A 19,460-nucleotide genomic window follows, 5' to 3' on the forward strand; every position below is an offset into this window, starting at 1 on the left:
TGCTGGATTCTTGCAATTGCCTTCAGTGCGCACAGAAGCCCGCTGCTCTGCTGCTTGCTTTTTCGCCTTCAGTCAATTACACACTGCTGAAGCTGAGGCAGGCTGTTCAGCTTTGCTGCTTTTCAGCATCTCAGCTGCCCTTCTGCTCTGTGACAGCTCTCCAGGCTTCTTGCCTTCGCCAGGCTGCAACGTGCCCGCTACTACCCAGAACTGGGCAGGAGTGGGCAGAGAGCACGGCCATCTGCCAGCAGGTTGCAGCTTGCCCAGGAAAGTGCAGTGTCCTTGGAATGTGCAGCAAATCTTATTTCCTGGCAAGGTCGGGCTAAGTGAGCAGTGCTGGTACACTTTCTCCTTGAGAACTGGAGCGGAAAAGCTTTTGGCTAAGATGTAGGCGACTAGAGAGGCAGAATACGCAGCTCCGGAGCTGGCCGAAAGCAAGTGCCGCTTGCCGGCGTCTTTCGGCAGAAGCGGCGCTTCGGAGCGCACCGCTGCCGCTCCAGTGATCTGTGCGCGAAGTAGCCGCTTCTTGTCCTCCGGCAGCCGGAGATCGCGGTAGCTTGCAAGAGGCGAAGAACGAAGCCGCGAAGAAGCCGGCTTGTGTGCGAAGCTCGCAGACTGCTGCAGGACGGTGGCTGCTGCTCTCCTGCCTCTTGAATTCACTCTTGGCATGCCAATGGAAGGTGTTCCAGGACAAACTTTCCTGAGTTTTGATTTTATTTTTCATGCATCCCACCTGTCACGATCCGCTTTTTGCGGGTGTCGTGATGGTTCTTTTCACCGATCCCAAAAGTGCAAAAAGGCAAACAACAAGGGACTATCAGTTAATCACAACAAATGCACCTTTATTAGGGGCCAAAACAGTAAATGCGATAGTGGGGATCGGAAAGGAGATAAAAGGAGAGAGAGAGAGAGAAGAGGGGTATGGGAATAGCTACCAACACAGGCGAGATCCTCAGTGGTCCGGACGATGGGGATCCGTCTGTCGTGTCGGGGGAGTCTCCGAAGTTCTGGTCGACTCGGGGCTCCAGTTATAGTCCACAGAGGAAAGAGGGGGGAGCAAGTGTAACAACGAAAGTCCATTGTAATCGCCACGCGGGAACAGCTGAGTCCACAGAAACCACCAAAGCAAGACGAATCCAATGAAGAATAAGTCCATTTGAATCACTGAAGGGAAACAGGTCATGTCATTAGTGGTCAGACCACCAATTTCCCCTCCTCCCTATAGCAGGGGTCTCAGTCTCAGTCCTTGGGAGGAGGGTTCTCATTCTTTGTTTGTCACAGTGGTAACGAGGCAGATGAGGGGTCTTCAATGAAGGACCCCGGGAGTCACCCCAAAAGTTCATTTGGCTTAAGAACGGAGATTAGAAGCAGGCCGCGCATCAGGCTGTCCCGTGCTGGGTCCACGTCAGGTCTTTGCCAAGTCCTTGCCGAGTTCTTGCCAGGCCTTGTTCGGAACAGCTAGCATGACGGTTCAGTGGTTGCACCTGCACTGTGTCCTGTTCTAAGCCGGAACTGCAGTGGAGGAAGGGATTCTTTCTCGTGGCAATCGGAAGGCAGAATGGAAAATGAGGGGCTTCAGACGGGCTCTTACACCACCCCGTGACTGACGATTGCCCTCGAAAGATCTTCATCAGCAGGGTTCCATGGTGTCGTCGTGGAGTCTTCAGGACTCATCAAGTGTTGGCAGCACATTCCAGGGAAAAGGGAAGAGAAAAAGGAAAGGAAAGAGAAAACAGGAAAACTAAGACAAGAATTAAATCAGCAATAGTTTGTTTAAATAATAATCAATATTAATCAATTAAACAATAAATTGATCAAATAATAAACCAGTATAATCAATATTAAGCAGTAAAGTAATAAACCTAGTATCATCGATATTACTCAGTATAATTTTATAATCAAGAAACAAAAATAATTAAAACAGTGATTAAAACAAATCATAAAAGAAAATGATGTAAAACATATCTACCAACCCTATAATCTTCTTGTGTCTACAGTCCTGGGAACATCTATAGTGTAAAGGATGTCGGCCAAGTGGTGTGCATTAATTATAGATGTTAATTTTGTTCATCGTTTCATCATTCTCCAATTTACAATAAGCAAGATTACTGATAAAACAAAACCAATCATAACTAAAATCAGAAGAACAACAACGGGATGGCACAATTTGTTCAGGATACCGGTGGCGGTGGGTGACCACCCGAAAAGGGTATCCCACCACTTGTGCTCGGCATCACTTTCCACCCTTTCTACAACACGATGTATTTCTTGCACATCATGATGAACAGTTACCAGAGTTTTCTGTCCATTCTCCTTGATTTTTCCTAGGATCTCTATTAGATCTTGATGAAGTAATGGTTGCTTTACCAAAGTAAGGTTCATCCCAATGGGAGTAGGCAGTAGCTTGTGAATCAACATGAGATTGGATTCTAAAAGTTCATGTAAGGTAACTGGAGCTACAAAAGAAAAATCACATCCTGCAATTTTAGTAAAGTTGCAAGCACAATAATTTGAATGATTTTTAGTATCTACTACTGTACTTTCTATAAACACAGTATCACAAGCGGTTCTGAAGCAGGCACGCCCATTGCCTGTAGATACAAGGACTGTTTCAGAAGTCTCGTTAGGATGAATATCAAAATGACAGCTATTTTGTTCTGTGTCTAAACAGATATCTTGAGCTATAATTGCATTACCTTCACAGATAAACCCTAGTTGTTCTCGGATAGTACAGGACTCTAAATTGACAGTTTGCCATTTGTCATCAATTTGACGGGCCCATTCTCTATGTTCAGAAGGATAGAAAGTGGGTCCATCATGATTTAATCCTAATGCGATGCTAGGGAATATCAAATGCACTGAGGCATTACTTATGGTCAGCACAAAATGCTGTGGCTGTGTTTGTGTTAGGGTCATAGGTAAAATTCACTAAATTCCACCAGGATTGGAAATCTCTTTCAAAGTCAGTGGCACTGTCCCAGACTATTTTCCTAATCTCAGTAGGAAAAGTGCCTTCTTCACCTTCTCTTATAATTGAGGCAGCAACTGACTGCATCCATAATTGAGCCTGGATACAGCTAAGAGCTAAGGAAACATTGCTTTGTGTGGCATTAAGTGCATCAATGATCAATTTTTTATCCTTCACATTTATCTTTTCCCAATTTGGTAGAATGTTTGATAGCAAGCACTGATGTGTTCCCAAGGCCGATAAGGACGACTGCAGTGGTTGCTGTATTTTGGTCAAATCTCTAGTCGGAGAAGCCAATTTATTCATTAATACCTCTGAACTGATTCCCAATTCTGTTCCCACAACACCAGTTATGTCTCTTGGCACCCGTTTTTTAGGAGGGTTCCACTGTCGCAGCCAGGTTGTCCAAGCCTGAAAAGAGGTTTGCAAAAAGGGTGAACAAGCTGGTTGTATTTCTGAGACATTGTTTTGCATCAGCAATTTGACTTGTTTAAGAGACCATGCCGGATCAAATAATATCTGTTGTTGGCCAGTTTTCCTGATTATATATGGTCCAACTTCAAAAATTTTCGGGGTAAGCATAACTGGTGGCTGGGCTCGAGTGGTGGTAGTGGTGGTGGTATAAACCGTAGTAGATTGAGCTACAGCATTTATTATAAACTTAAAAGAAAGCCCTTTGGTGTTTTTTCCCCATAAACAAACCACTTCTGCAGTCTGTGTTAGTGTAAAATTGTGCCAACAATCCTGTACGCTTGGGTGCGTGCAGACCTTTTTGTGCTTAAAGAGATCCTTTCACTTTTTCTGCATGCTACCACAATTAGTTCAGACCACGGTCACTCAGCTGGTTTCTGGCCATGGGGTTGTGGTAGGATGCAGAAAAGTATTACCAGTTTGATCATGGATTAGGTGGTCTTCATGTCCCTCGGAGTTCTTCTGAAAAAGTAAACACAACAGAATTCTGCCGCCGAGAGGCAGAAAAGTTAGAATGATGGAATTATCCAGCATGTATTTGTCCAATGCTCTTTCCCTAGAGCACCAGAGGCTTCCCATGCATATTTATTCAGAGGGGGTTTTAGCACAAGTGCTACTAGTCCTATAGTAAGAGAGGTCCACCAGAACAGGTTGGCCAGGGTCATGAGCTGGATTATTAGGATCATTTGGTAGAGAGCATAGGAGTCAGTGTAGATGCAGACCAAAGAGGAATTCTGTGCTTCTCGTTGAAAAACACTCCAGACAGCTATCAGCTCCCCAATGTGTGCACTACCTTCTCCCTCTGTAATCATTTGCTCACCAGAGGAAAAGTGGAGGGCTTCTGCCCTATATTTCCATACTTTTCCTTTCCCTTTAGCAGAAGCATCAGTAAACCAAGAGTTTGCTGATTGTTTGGGGCAGAAAGGAGGGGTTACTTTGATTACAGAGGCAGGTTTGTCCAAGCTCTCCGTTTCTTGGATTGGTAAAGTTTTTACAGATCCTTCTGTCATTGAGAAGAAGTTACAGTAATGTTCAAGCTGAGCATACCACTTTCTCACTAAGGCCCTCTGGGCCACCCCGTCAGGAGGGGGAGTCCCACTAGTGGCTGTCTTAATAACCTTGAAGGGCCTCTCAATACAATTGGTTGTTTTCGTGCAATTTTTTCTACTTCTAGGAAAGCTAAGATAACCATCAACAATCCTTTTTCCCAGGTAGTGTATCTTTTCTCAGCATCTTTGGAACCACGGGAGTAAAAACCAACAGGTCTTGTCAGACCCTCAGCACCCCGCTGCCATATGTGTACTGACAGCCCTGAGGAGGCAAATCCCCATTCCACCTGGAAAGGATCTGTAGGATGGATAGGGGTCTGCAACTGCTTGATGAGCTGTTGCTTCAAAAATCAGCAATTGCAATGCTGACTCCTGAGAAAGACTCCAATCCCATTTCACCCCTTTCCTCAACAAGTCATAAAGGGGAACAAATGGGTCCTTCTGCTTACTAGGAAATCTATCTGGTCTTTCTACAGGAGATACAGCTGCTATCGTTTTTGGAAGGAGAATTGCTGTAGGTTTGAGTGATTCTGGAAGCCCACAAATTCAAGGGGTCGTTATCTCGGGCTTCACAGGTAATTGCATCAGGGATTCAAAGTCAGGAATTAATTTCTTTTTGAGAGTCATTTGCAGGCAAGCAGCTTTGTGCACATTTCCAAGAGTTGGTCGGGGGTACTAATTCTAGCTATGGGATCTCCCCTTTCCAAGGGGCTTGTTCCCCCGGCCCAAAAAGCTGCACGCTGTGTCAGGGACCATGTGTCACCTTTCTCTCCTGTTGTTAAGAAGACACCATGTCCCAGTACCCACTGGCTTCCTGTTCAGTTAATTGAATTTGATCACCACCAGTGAGGGACACCCGGAAAACATATTCTGTTTCTGATTCATGTGGAGGGTGTCCATATTCCCTTTTAAGCTTAGCTAGCTCAGTGGCAGTGTTTAGTTGTGATGGTATGTGTTTGGTTGTGATGTGAGGTTGGAGATCATCATCACTGAGATAGCTATGCACTGAGATAGTTTTAATCAAGGGTCTCAAGTGATGGCAGCAATGTTCCCCACAATTACTTGCTGCTTCAAGTTCTTGATGAGGATAGATTTGTTTCATGTGAGGAGTTTCCTTCTCCTCAGGCTCTGTAGAGGAATCAGCATGATGTGATTTGTTAACATGTTCCTCTGTTAAGGCAGCTCGCAATGCATAGATCACATCTTTTGCTTCATAGAACTGTTTTTGCAAAATTTCAACTAGATTTTGAAGGGAGTCTATTAGAGCATGTTCCTCACTTCTTCGCTCGAAGCCATTTTCTATAGCTGCCGTAAGACAAGCTCCCAAAACTGAGCATAAGATAGTTTTATTTTTGCCCAGTTTGAATTTTGTTTCATGTTGTAATGAACACACTCTATCAATAACATTTTCTAAGTTCAACCAATTACTCTGTGCCCATTTTTCTCCTTCCGTAGAAGGTCTGGCATTGTGTTTGGCTAGTAGTGCATAAAATTCAGCTTTAATTTCAAGGCTAAGATTGTCACTCATTTTGTGAAGGGACCAAACCACGACAGGGAGCTACAAACTTAAGTTCCACAAAACTACACAGCCCTCGCTGTGTCGCCCTTCGCTTCCCTGGCTGGGTGAAAGGACAATAATCTGCCTGGGAGGCTCTGCTTAGTTGCTTCAAGTTGTCCCTTCCTTCCCAGACCAGATACACAACAACAACAAAACAAGTGTCCCGCCTTTTGCACTAGTGGATCCTTTGTGAATTTCCAAAGACAGTGTGGGTGCCTTTTCAGCTGCAACCCTTCTGTCTAGACAGAAATCCTGTCCGTGACGCCAATTTTAATGTCACGATCCGCTTCTTGCGGGGTGTCGTGATGGTTCTTTTCACCGATCCCAAAAGTGCAAAAAGGCAAACAACAAGGGACTATCAGTTAATCACAACAAATGCACCTTTATTAGGGGCCAAAACAGTAAATGCGATAGTGGGGATCGGAAAGGAGATAAAAGGAGAGAGAGAGAGAGAAGAGGGGTATGGGAATAGCTACCAACACAGGCGAGATCCTCAGTGGTCCGGACGATGGGGATCCGTCTGTCGTGTCGGGGGAGTCTCCGAAGTTCTGGTCGACTCGGGGCTCCAGTTATAGTCCACAGAGGAAAGAGGGGGGAGCAAGTGTAACAACGAAAGTCCATTGTAATCGCCACGCGGGAACAGGTGAGTCCACAGAAACCACCAAAGCAAGACGAATCCAATGAAGAATAAGTCCATTTGAATCACTGAAGGGAAACAGGTCATGTCATTAGTGGTCAGACCACCAATTTCCCCTCCTCCCTATAGCAGGGGTCTCAGTCTCAGTCCTTGGGAGGAGGGTTCTCATTCTTTGTTTGTCACACTGGTAACGAGGCAGATGAGGGGTCTTCAATGAAGGACCCCGGGAGTCACCCCAAAAGTTCATTTGGCTTAAGAACGGAGATTAGAAGCAGGCCGCGCATCAGGCTGTCCCGTGCTGGGTCCACGTCAGGTCTTTGCCAAGTCCTTGCCAAGTCCTTGCCAAGTTCTTGCCAGGCCTTGTTCGGAACAGCTAGCATGACGGTTCAGTGGTTGCACCTGCACTGTGTCCTGTTCTAAGCCGGAACTGCAGTGGAGGAAGGGATTCTTTCTTGTGGCAATCGGAAGGCAGAATGGAAAATGAGGGGCTTCAGACGGGCTCTTACACCACCCCGTGACTGACGATTGCCCTCGAAAGATCTTCATCAGCAGGGTTCCATGGTGTCGTCGTGGAGTCTTCAGGACTCATCAAGTGTTGGCAGCACATTCCAGGGAAAAGGGAAGAGAAAAAGGAAAGGAAAGAGAAAACAGGAAAACTAAGACAAGAATTAAATCAGCAATAGTTTGTTTAAATAATAATCAATATTAATCAATTAAACAATAAATTGACCAAATAATAAACCAGTATAATCAATATTAAGCAGTAAAGTAATAAACCTAGTATCATCGATATTACTCAGTATAATTTTATAATCAAGAAACAAAAATAATTAAAACAGTGATTAAAACAAATCATAAAAGAAAATGATGTAAAACATATCTACCAACCCTATAATCTTCTTGTGTCTACAGTCCTGGGAACATCTATAGTGTAAAGGATGTCGGCCAAGTGGTGTGCATTAATTATAGATGTTAATTTTGTTCATCGTTTCATCATTCTCCAATTTACAATAAGCAAGATTACTGATAAAACAAAACCAATCATAACTAAAATCAGAAGAACAACAACGGGATGGCACAATTTGTTCAGGATACCGGTGGCGGTGGGTGACCACCCGAAAAGGGTATCCCTCCACTTGTGCTCGGCATCACTTTCCACCCTTTCTACAACACGATGTATTTCTTGCACATCATGATGAACAGTTACCAGAGTTTTCTGTCCATTCTCCTTGATTTTTCCTAGGATCTCTATTAGATCTTGATGAAGTAATGGTTGCTTTACCAAAGTAAGGTTCATCCCAATGGGAGTAGGCAGTAGCTTGTGAATCAACATGAGATTGGATTCTAAAAGTTCATGTAAGGTAACTGGAGCTACAAAAGAAAAATCACATCCTGCAATTTTAGTAAAGTTGCAAGCACAATAATTTGAATGATTTTTAGTATCTACTACTGTACTTTCTATAAACACAGTATCACAAGCGGTTCTGAAGCAGGCACGCCCATTGCCTGTAGATACAAGGACTGTTTCAGAAGTCTCGTTAGGATGAATATCAAAATGACAGCTATTTTGTTCTGTGTCTAAACAGATATCTTGAGCTATAATTGCATTACCTTCACAGATAAACCCTAGTTGTTCTCGGATAGTACAGGACTCTAAATTGACAGTTTGCCATTTGTCATCAATTTGACGGGCCCATTCTCTATGTTCAGAAGGATAGAAAGTGGGTCCATCATGATTTAATCCTAATGCGATGCTAGGGAATATCAAATGCACTGAGGCATTACTTATGGTCAGCACAAAATGCTGTGGCTGTGTTTGTGTTAGGGTCATAGGTAAAATTCACTAAATTCCACCAGGATTGGAAATCTCTTTCAAAGTCAGTGGCACTGTCCCAGACTATTTTCCTAATCTCAGTAGGAAAAGTGCCTTCTTCACCTTCTCTTATAATTGAGGCAGCAACTGACTGCATCCATAATTGAGCCTGGATACAGCTAAGAGCTAAGGAAACATTGCTTTGTGTGGCATTAAGTGCATCAATGATCAATTTTTTATCCTTCACATTTATCTTTTCCCAATTTGGTAGAATGTTTGATAGCAAGCACTGATGTGTTCCCAAGGCCGATAAGGACGACTGCAGTGGTTGCTGTATTTTGGTCAAATCTCTAGTCGGAGAAGCCAATTTATTCATTAATACCTCTGAACTGATTCCCAATTCTGTTCCCACAACACCAGTTATGTCTCTTGGCACCCGTTTTTTAGGAGGGTTCCACTGTCGCAGCCAGGTTGTCCAAGCCTGAAAAGAGGTTTGCAAAAGGGTGAACAAGCTGGTTGTATTTCTGAGACATTGTTTTGCATCAGCAATTTGACTTGTTTAAGAGACCATGCCGGATCAAATAATATCTGTTGTTGGCCAGTTTTCCTGATTATATATGGTCCAACTTCAAAAATTTTCGGGGTAAGCATAACTGGTGGCTGGGCTCGAGTGGTGGTAGTGGTGGTGGTATAAACCGTAGTAGATTGAGCTACAGCATTTATTATAAACTTAAAAGAAAGCCCTTTGGTGTTTTTTCCCCATAAACAAACCACTTCTGCAGTCTGTGTTAGTGTAAAATTGTGCCAACAATCCTGTACGCTTGGGTGCGTGCAGACCTTTTTGTGCTTAAAGAGATCCTTTCACTTTTTCTGCATGCTACCACAATTAGTTCAGACCACGGTCACTCAGCTGGTTTCTGGCCATGGGGTTGTGGTAGGATGCAGAAAAGTATTACCAGTTTGATCATGGATTAGGTGGTCTTCATGTCCCTCGGAGTTCTTCTGAAAAAGTAAACACAACAGAATTCTGCCGCCGAGAGGCAGAAAAGTTAGAATGATGGAATTATCCAGCATGTATTTGTCCAATGCTCTTTCCCTAGAGCACCAGAGGCTTCCCATGCATATTTATTCAGAGGGGGTTTTAGCACAAGTGCTACTAGTCCTATAGTAAGAGAGGTCCACCAGAACAGGTTGGCCAGGGTCATGAGCTGGATTATTAGGATCATTTGGTAGAGAGCATAGGAGTCAGTGTAGATGCAGACCAAAGAGGAATTCTGTGCTTCTCGTTGAAAAACACTCCAGACAGCTATCAGCTCCCCAATGTGTGCACTACCTTCTCCCTCTGTAATCATTTGCTCACCAGAGGAAAAGTGGAGGGCTTCTGCCCTATATTTCCATACTTTTCCTTTCCCTTTAGCAGAAGCATCAGTAAACCAAGAGTTTGCTGATTGTTTGGGGCAGAAAGGAGGGGTTACTTTGATTACAGAGGCAGGTTTGTCCAAGCTCTCCGTTTCTTGGATTGGTAAAGTTTTTACAGATCCTTCTGTCATTGAGAAGAAGTTACAGTAATGTTCAAGCTGAGCATACCACTTTCTCACTAAGGCCCTCTGGGCCACCCCGTCAGGAGGGGGAGTCCCACTAGTGGCTGTCTTAATAACCTTGAAGGGGCCTCTCAATACAATTGGTTGTTTTCGTGCAATTTTTTCTACTTCTAGGAAAGCTAAGATAACCATCAACAATCCTTTTTCCCAGGTAGTGTATCTTTTCTCAGCATCTTTGGAACCACGGGAGTAAAAACCAACAGGTCTTGTCAGACCCTCAGCACCCCGCTGCCATATGTGTACTGACAGCCCTGAGGAGGCAAATCCCCATTCCACCTGGAAAGGATCTGTAGGATGGATAGGGGTCTGCAACTGCTTGATGAGCTGTTGCTTCAAAAATCAGCAATTGCAATGCTGACTCCTGAGAAAGACTCCAATCCCATTTCACCCCTTTCCTCAACAAGTCATAAAGGGGAACAAATGGGTCCTTCTGCTTACTAGGAAATCTATCTGGTCTTTCTACAGGAGATACAGCTGCTATCGTTTTTGGAAGGAGAATTGCTGTAGGTTTGAGTGATTCTGGAAGCCCACAAATTCAAGGGGTCGTTATCTCGGGCTTCACAGGTAATTGCATCAGGGATTCAAAGTCAGGAATTAATTTCTTTTTGAGAGTCATTTGCAGGCAAGCAGCTTTGTGCACATTTTCCAAGAGTTGGTCGGGGGTACTAATTCTAGCTATGGGATCTCCCCTTTCCAAGGGGCTTGTTCCCCCGGCCCAAAAAGCTGCACGCTGTGTCAGGGACCATGTGTCACCTTTCTCTCCTGTTGTTAAGAAGACACCATGTCCCCAGTACCCACTGGCTTCCTGTTCAGTTAATTGAATTTGATCACCACCAGTGAGGGACACCCGGAAAACATATTCTGTTTCTGATTCATGTGGAGGGTGTCCATATTCCCTTTTAAGCTTAGCTAGCTCAGTGGCAGTGTTTAGTTGTGATGGTATGTGTTTGGTTGTGATGTGAGGTTGGAGATCATCATCACTGAGATAGCTATGCACTGAGATAGTTTTAATCAAGGGTCTCAAGTGATGGCAGCAATGTTCCCCACAATTACTTGCTGCTTCAAGTTCTTGATGAGGATAGATTTGTTTCATGTGAGGAGTTTCCTTCTCCTCAGGCTCTGTAGAGGAATCAGCATGATGTGATTTGTTAACATGTTCCTCTGTTAAGGCAGCTCGCAATGCATAGATCACATCTTTTGCTTCATAGAACTGTTTTTGCAAAATTTCAAAAACTAGATTTTGAAGGGAGTCTATTAGAGCATGTTCCTCACTTCTTCGCTCGAAGCCATTTTCTATAGCTGCCGTAAGACAAGCTCCCAAAACTGAGCATAAGATAGTTTTATTTTTGCCCAGTTTGAATTTTGTTTCATGTTGTAATGAACACACTCTATCAATAACATTTTCTAAGTTCAACCAATTACTCTGTGCCCATTTTTCTCCTTCCGTAGAAGGTCTGGCATTGTGTTTGGCTAGTAGTGCATAAAATTCAGCTTTAATTTCAAGGCTAAGATTGTCACTCATTTTGTGAAGGGACCAAAACCACGACAGGGAGCTACAAACTTAAGTTCCACAAAACTACACAGCCCTCGCTGTGTCGCCCTTCGCTTCCCTGGCTGGGTGAAAGGACAATAATCTGCCTGGGAGGCTCTGCTTAGTTGCTTCAAGTTGTCCCTTCCTTCCCAGACCAGATACACAACAACAACAAAACAAGTGTCCCGCCTTTTGCACTAGTGGATCCTTTGTGAATTTCCAAAGACAGTGTGGGTGCCTTTTCAGCTGCAACCCTTCTGTCTAGACAGAAATCCTGTCCGTGACGCCAATTTTAATGTCACGATCCGCTTCTTGCGGGGTGTCGTGATGGTTCTTTTCACCGATCCCAAAAGTGCAAAAAGGCAAACAACAAGGGACTATCAGTTAATCACAACAAATGCACCTTTATTAGGGGCCAAAACAGTAAATGCGATAGTGGGGATCGGAAAGGAGATAAAAGGAGAGAGAGAGAGAGAAGAGGGGTATGGGAATAGCTACCAACACAGGCGAGATCCTCAGTGGTCCGGACGATGGGGATCCGTCTGTCGTGTCGGGGGAGTCTCCGAAGTTCTGGTCGACTCGGGGCTCCAGTTATAGTCCACAGAGGAAAGAGGGGGGAGCAAGTGTAACAACGAAAGTCCATTGTAATCGCCACGCGGGAACAGGTGAGTCCACAGAAACCACCAAAGCAAGACGAATCCAATGAAGAATAAGTCCATTTGAATCACTGAAGGGAAACAGGTCATGTCATTAGTGGTCAGACCACCAATTTCCCCTCCTCCCTATAGCAGGGGTCTCAGTCTCAGTCCTTGGGAGGAGGGTTCTCATTCTTTGTTTGTCACACTGGTAACGAGGCAGATGAGGGGTCTTCAATGAAGGACCCCGGGAGTCACCCAAAAGTTCATTTGGCTTAAGAACGGAGATTAGAAGCAGGCCGCGCATCAGGCTGTCCCGTGCTGGGTCCACGTCAGGTCTTTGCCAAGTCCTTGCCAAGTCCTTGCCAAGTTCTTGCCAGGCCTTGTTCGGAACAGCTAGCATGACGGTTCAGTGGTTGCACCTGCACTGTGTCCTGTTCTAAGCCGGAACTGCAGTGGAGGAAGGGATTCTTTCTCGTGGCAATCGGAAGGCAGAATGGAAAATGAGGGGCTTCAGACGGGCTCTTACACCACCCCGTGACTGACGATTGCCCTCGAAAGATCTTCATCAGCAGGGTTCCATGGTGTCGTCGTGGAGTCTTCAGGACTCATCAAGTGTTGGCAGCACATTCCAGGGAAAAGGGAAGAGAAAAAGGAAAGGAAAGAGAAAACAGGAAAACTAAGACAAGAATTAAATCAGCAATAGTTTGTTTAAATAATAATCAATATTAATCAATTAAACAATAAATTGACCAAATAATAAACCAGTATAATCAATATTAAGCAGTAAAGTAATAACCTAGTATCATCGATATTACTCAGTATAATTTTATAATCAAGAAACAAAATAATTAAAACAGTGATTAAAACAAATCATAAAAGAAAATGATGTAAAACATATCTACCAACCCTATAATCTTCTTGTGTCTACAGTCCTGGGAACATCTATAGTGTAAAGGATGTCGGCCAAGTGGTGTGCATTAATTATAGATGTTAATTTTGTTGATCGTTTCATCATTCTCCAATTTACAATAAGCAAGATTACTGATAAAACAAAACCAATCATAACTAAAATCAGAAGAACAACAACGGGATGGCACAATTTGTTCAGGATACCGGTGGCGGTGGGTGACCACCCGAAAAGGGTATCCCACCACTTGTGCTCGGCATCACTTTCCACCCTTTCTACAACACGATGTATTTCTTGCACATCATGATGAACAGTTACCAGAGTTCTCTGTCCATTCTCCTTGATTTTTCCTAGGATCTCTATTAGATCTTGATGAAGTAATGGTTGCTTTACCAAAGTAAGGTTCATCCCAATGGGAGTAGGCAGTAGCTTGTGAATCAACATGAGATTGGATTCTAAAAGTTCATGTAAGGTAACTGGAGCTACAAAAGAAAAATCACATCCTGCAATTTTAGTAAAGTTGCAAGCACAATAATTTGAATGATTTTTAGTATCTACTACTGTACTTTCTATAAACACAGTATCACAAGCGGTTCTGAAGCAGGCACGCCCATTGCCTGTAGATACAAGGACTGTTTCAGAAGTCTCGTTAGGATGAATATCAAAATGACAGCTATTTTGTTCTGTGTCTAAACAGATATCTTGAGCTATAATTGCATTACCTTCACAGATAAACCCTAGTTGTTCTCGGATAGTACAGGACTCTAAATTGACAGTTTGCCATTTGTCATCAATTTGACGGGCCCATTCTCTATGTTCAGAAGGATAGAAAGTGGGTCCATCATGATTTAATCCTAATGCGATGCTAGGGAATATCAAATGCACTGAGGCATTACTTATGGTCAGCACAAAATGCTGTGGCTGTGTTTGTGTTAGGGTCATAGGTAAAATTCACTAAATTCCACCAGGATTGGAAATCTCTTTCAAAGTCAGTGGCACTGTCCCAGACTATTTTCCTAATCTCAGTAGGAAAAGTGCCTTCTTCACCTTCTCTTATAATTGAGGCAGCAACTGACTGCATCCATAATTGAGCCTGGATACAGCTAAGAGCTAAGGAAACATTGCTTTGTGTGGCATTAAGTGCATCAATGATCAATTTTTTATCCTTCACATTTATCTTTTCCCAATTTGGTAGAATGTTTGATAGCAAGCACTGATGTGTTCCCAAGGCCGATAAGGACGACTGCAGTGGTTGCTGTATTTTGGTCAAATCTCTAGTCGTAGAAGCCAATTTATTCATTAATACCTCTGAACTGATTCCCAATTCTGTTCCCACAACACCAGTTATGTCTCTTGGCACCCGTTTTTTAGGAGGGTTCCACTGTCGCAGCCAGGTTGTCCAAGCCTGAAAAGAGGTTTGCAAAAAGGGTGAACAAGCTGGTTGTATTTCTGAGACATTGTTTTGCATCAGCAATTTGACTTGTTTAAGAGACCATGCCGGATCAAATAATATCTGTTGTTGGCCAGTTTTCCTGATTATATATGGTCCAACTTCAAAAATTTTCGGGGTAAGCATAACTGGTGGCTGGGCTCGAGTGGTGGTAGTGGTGGTGGTATAAACCGTAGTAGATTGAGCTACAGCATTTATTATAAACTTAAAAGAAAGCCCTTTGGTGTTTTTCCCCATAAACAAACCACTTCTGCAGTCTGTGTTAGTGTAAAATTGTGCCAACAATCCTGTACGCTTGGGTGCGTGCAGACCTTTTTGTGCTTAAAGAGATCCTTTCACTTTTTCTGCATGCTACCACAATTAGTTCAGACCACGGTCACTCAGCTGGTTTCTGGCCATGGGGTTGTGGTAGGATGCAGAAAAGTATTACCAGTTTGATCATGGATTAGGTGGTCTTCATGTCCCTCGGAGTTCTTCTGAAAAAGTAAACACAACAGAATTCTGCCGCCGAGAGGCAGAAAAGTTAGAATGATGGAATTATCCAGCATGTATTTGTCCAATGCTCTTTCCCTAGAGCACCAGAGGCTTCCCATGCATATTTATTCAGAGGGGGTTTTAGCACAAGTGCTACTAGTCCTATAGTAAGAGAGGTCCACCAGAACAGGTTGGCCAGGGTCATGAGCTGGATTATTAGGATCATTTGGTAGAGAGCATAGGAGTCAGTGTAGATGCAGACCAAAGAGGAATTCTGTGCTTCTCGTTGAAAAACACTCCAGACAGCTATCAGCTCCCCAATGTGTGCACTACCTTCTCCCTCTGTAATCATTTGCTCACCAGAGGAAAAGTGGAGGGCTTCTGCCCTATATTTCCATACTTTTCCTTTCCCTTTAGCAGAAGCATCAGTAAACCAAGAGTTTGCTGATTGTTTGGGGCAGAAAGGAGGGGTTACTTTGATTACAGAGGCAGGTTTGTCCAAGCTCTCCGTTTCTTGGATTGGTAAAGTTTTTACAGATCCTTCTGTCATTGAGAAGAAGTTACAGTAATGTTCAAGCTGAGCATACCACTTTCTCACTAAGGCCCTCTGGGCCACCCCGTCAGGAGGGGGAGTCCCACTAGTGGCTGTCTTAATAACCTTGAAGGGGCCTCTCAATACAATTGGTTGTTTTCGTGCAATTTTTTCTACTTCTAGGAAAGCTAAGATAACCATCAACAATCCTTTTTCCCAGGTAGTGTATCTTTTCTCAGCATCTTTGGAACCACGGGAGTAAAAACCAACAGGTCTTGTCAGACCCTCAGCACCCCGCTGCCATATGTGTACTGACAGCCCTGAGGAGGCAAATCCCCATTCCACCTGGAAAGGATCTGTAGGATGGATAGGGGTCTGCAACTGCTTGATGAGCTGTTGCTTCAAAAATCAGCAATTGCAATGCTGACTCCTGAGAAAGACTCCAATCCCATTTCACCCCTTTCCTCAACAAGTCATAAAGGGGAACAAATGGGTCCTTCTGCTTACTAGGAAATCTATCTGGTCTTTCTACAGGAGATACAGCTGCTATCGTTTTTGGAAGGAGAATTGCTGTAGGTTTGAGTGATTCTGGAAGCCCACAAATTCAAGGGGTCGTTATCTCGGGCTTCACAGGTAATTGCATCAGGGATTCAAAGGCAGGAATTAATTTCTTTTTGAGAGTCATTTGCAGGCAAGCAGCTTTGTGCACATTTTCCAAGAGTTGGTCGGGGGTACTAATTCTAGCTATGGGATCTCCCCTTTCCAAGGGGCTTGTTCCCCCGGCCCAAAAAGCTGCACGCTGTGTCAGGGACCATGTGTCACCTTTCTCTCCTGTTGTTAAGAAGACACCATGTCCCAGTACCCACTGGCTTCCTGTTCAGTTAATTGAATTTGATCACCACCAGTGAGGGACACCCGGAAACATATTCTGTTTCTGATTCATGTGGAGGGTGTCCATATTCCCTTTTAAGCTTAGCTAGCTCAGTGGCAGTGTTTAGTTGTGATGGTATGTGTTTGGTTGTGATGTGAGGTTGGAGATCATCATCACTGAGATAGCTATGCACTGAGATAGTTTTAATCAAGGGTCTCAAGTGATGGCAGCAATGTTCCCCACAATTACTTGCTGCTTCAAGTTCTTGATGAGGATAGATTTGTTTCATGTGAGGAGTTTCCTTCTCCTCAGGCTCTGTAGAGGAATCAGCATGATGTGATTTGTTAACATGTTCCTCTGTTAAGGCAGCTCGCAATGCATAGATCACATCTTTTGCTTCATAGAACTGTTTTTGCAAAATTTCAAAAACTAGATTTTGAAGGGAGTCTATTATAGCATGTTCCTCACTTCTTCGCTCGAAGCCATTTTCTATAGCTGCCGTAAGACAAGCTCCCAAAACTGAGCATAAGATAGTTTTATTTTTGCCCAGTTTGAATTTTGTTTCATGTTGTAATGAACACACTCTATCAATAACATTTTCTAAGTTCAACCAATTACTCTGTGCCCATTTTTCTCCTTCCGTAGAAGGTCTGGCATTGTGTTTGGCTAGTAGTGCATAAAATTCAGCTTTAATTTCAAGGCTAAGATTGTCACTCATTTTGTGAAGGGACCAAAACCACGACAGGGAGCTACAAACTTAAGTTCCACAAAACTACACAGCCCTCGCTGTGTCGCCCTTCGCTTCCCTGGCTGGGTGAAAGGACAATAATCTGCCTGGGAGGCTCTGCTTAGTTGCTTCAAGTTGTCCCTTCCTTCCCAGACCAGATACACAACAACAACAAAACAAGTGTCCCGCCTTTTGCACTAGTGGATCCTTTGTGAATTTCCAAAGACAGTGTGGGTGCCTTTTCAGCTGCAACCCTTCTGTCTAGACAGAAATCCTGTCCGTGACGCCAATTTTAATGTCACGATCCGCTTCTTGCGGGGTGTCGTGATGGTTCTTTTCACCGATCCCAAAAGTGCAAAAAGGCAAACAACAAGGGACTATCAGTTAATCACAACAAATGCACCTTTATTAGGGGCCAAAACAGTAAATGCGATAGTGGGGATCGGAAAGGAGATAAAAGGAGAGAGAGAGAGAGAAGAGGGGTATGGGAATAGCTACCAACACAGGCGAGATCCTCAGTGGTCCGGACGATGGGGATCCGTCTGTCGTGTCGGGGGAGTCTCCGAAGTTCTGGTCGACTCGGGGCTCCAGTTATAGTCCACAGAGGAAAGAGGGGGGAGCAAGTGGAACAACGAGAGTCCATTGTAATCGCCACGCGGGAACAGCTGAGTCCACAGAAACCACCAAAGCAAGACGAATCCAATGAAGAATAAGTCCATTTGAATCACTGAAGGGAAACAGGTCATGTCATTAGTGGTCAGACCACCAATTTCCCCTCCTCCCTATAGCAGGGGTCTCAGTCTCAGTCCTTGGGAGGAGGGTTCTCATTCTTTGTTTGTCACACTGGTAACGAGGCAGATGAGGGGTCTTCAATGAAGGACCCCGGGAGTCACCCCAAAAGTTCATTTGGCTTAAGAACGGAGATTAGAAGCAGGCCGCGCATCAGGCTGTCCCGTGCTGGGTCCACGTCAGGTCTTTGCCAAGTCCTTGCCAAGTTCTTGCCAGGCCTTGTTCGGAACAGCTAGCATGACGGTTCAGTGGTTGCACCTGCACTGTGTCCTGTTCTAAGCCGGAACTGCAGTGGAGGAAGGGATTCTTTCTCGTGGCAATCGGAAGGCAGAATGGAAAATGAGGGGCTTCAGACGGGCTCTTACACCACCCCGTGACTGACGATTGCCCTCGAAAGATCTTCATCAGCAGGGTTCCATGGTGTCGTCGTGGAGTCTTCAGGACTCATCAAGTGTTGGCAGCACATTCCAGGGAAAAGGGAAGAGAAAAAGGAAAGGAAAGAGAAAACAGGAAAACTAAGACAAGAATTAAATCAGCAATAGTTTGTTTAAATAATAATCAATATTAATCAATTAAACAATAAATTGACCAAATAATAAACCAGTATAATCAATATTAAGCAGTAAAGTAATAAACCTAGTATCATCGATATTACTCAGTATAATTTTATAATCAAGAAACAAAAATAATTAAAACAGTGATTAAAACAAATCATAAAAGAAAATGATGTAAAACATATCTACCAACCCTATAATCTTCTTGTGTCTACAGTCCTGGGAACATCTATAGTGTAAAGGATGTCGGCCAAGTGGTGTGCATTAATTATAGATGTTAATTTTGTTCATCGTTTCATCATTCTCCAATTTACAATAAGCAAGATTACTGATAAAACAAAACCAATCATAACTAAAATCAGAAGAACAACAACGGGATGGCACAATTTGTTCAGGATACCGGTGGCGGTGGGTGACCACCCGAAAAGGGTATCCCTCCACTTGTGCTCGGCATCACTTTCCACCCTTTCTACAACACGATGTATTTCTTGCACATCATGATGAACAGTTACCAGAGTTCTCTGTCCATTCTCCTTGATTTTTCCTAGGATCTCTATTAGATCTTGATGAAGTAATGGTTGCTTTACCAAAGTAAGGTTCATCCCAATGGGAGTAGGCAGTAGCTTGTGAATCAACATGAGATTGGATTCTAAAAGTTCATGTAAGGTAACTGGAGCTACAAAAGAAAAATCACATCCTGCAATTTTAGTAAAGTTGCAAGCACAATAATTTGAATGATTTTTAGTATCTACTACTGTACTTTCTATAAACACAGTATCACAAGCGGTTCTGAAGCAGGCACGCCCATTGCCTGTAGATACAAGGACTGTTTCAGAAGTCTCGTTAGGATGAATATCAAAATGACAGCTATTTTGTTCTGTGTCTAAACA

General features: G+C 43.7%; 2 long non-coding RNA genes across 4 annotated transcripts; both read right to left on the reverse strand.

Annotated features, from left to right (window-relative positions):
• Window positions 1–12,012: 12,012 nt before the first annotated feature.
• LOC128783384 (uncharacterized) lies at window positions 12,013–13,629 on the reverse strand. 2 transcript variants are annotated; one of them, XR_008429137.1, is made up of 2 exons: window positions 13,492–13,629; window positions 12,013–12,862 (listed from the first exon to the last, which is right to left on the reverse strand). It is a non-coding gene; the product is annotated as an uncharacterized LOC128783384 (long non-coding RNA). The 2 variants fall into 2 exon arrangements; XR_008429136.1 differs by having other exon boundaries at window positions 12,013–12,870.
• Window positions 13,630–17,611: 3,982 nt separating this feature from the next.
• LOC128783385 (uncharacterized) lies at window positions 17,612–19,220 on the reverse strand. 2 transcript variants are annotated; one of them, XR_008429139.1, is made up of 2 exons: window positions 19,083–19,220; window positions 17,612–18,451 (listed from the first exon to the last, which is right to left on the reverse strand). It is a non-coding gene; the product is annotated as an uncharacterized LOC128783385 (long non-coding RNA). The 2 variants fall into 2 exon arrangements; XR_008429138.1 differs by having other exon boundaries at window positions 17,612–18,459.
• Between the last annotated feature and the right edge of the window lie 240 nt (window positions 19,221–19,460).

The sequence above is a fragment of the Vidua chalybeata genome, unplaced genomic scaffold (genome assembly GCF_026979565.1).
Source record: "Vidua chalybeata isolate OUT-0048 unplaced genomic scaffold, bVidCha1 merged haplotype scaffold_258_ctg1, whole genome shotgun sequence".
In the NCBI taxonomy this organism is placed as follows: domain Eukaryota; kingdom Metazoa; phylum Chordata; class Aves; order Passeriformes; family Viduidae; genus Vidua; species Vidua chalybeata.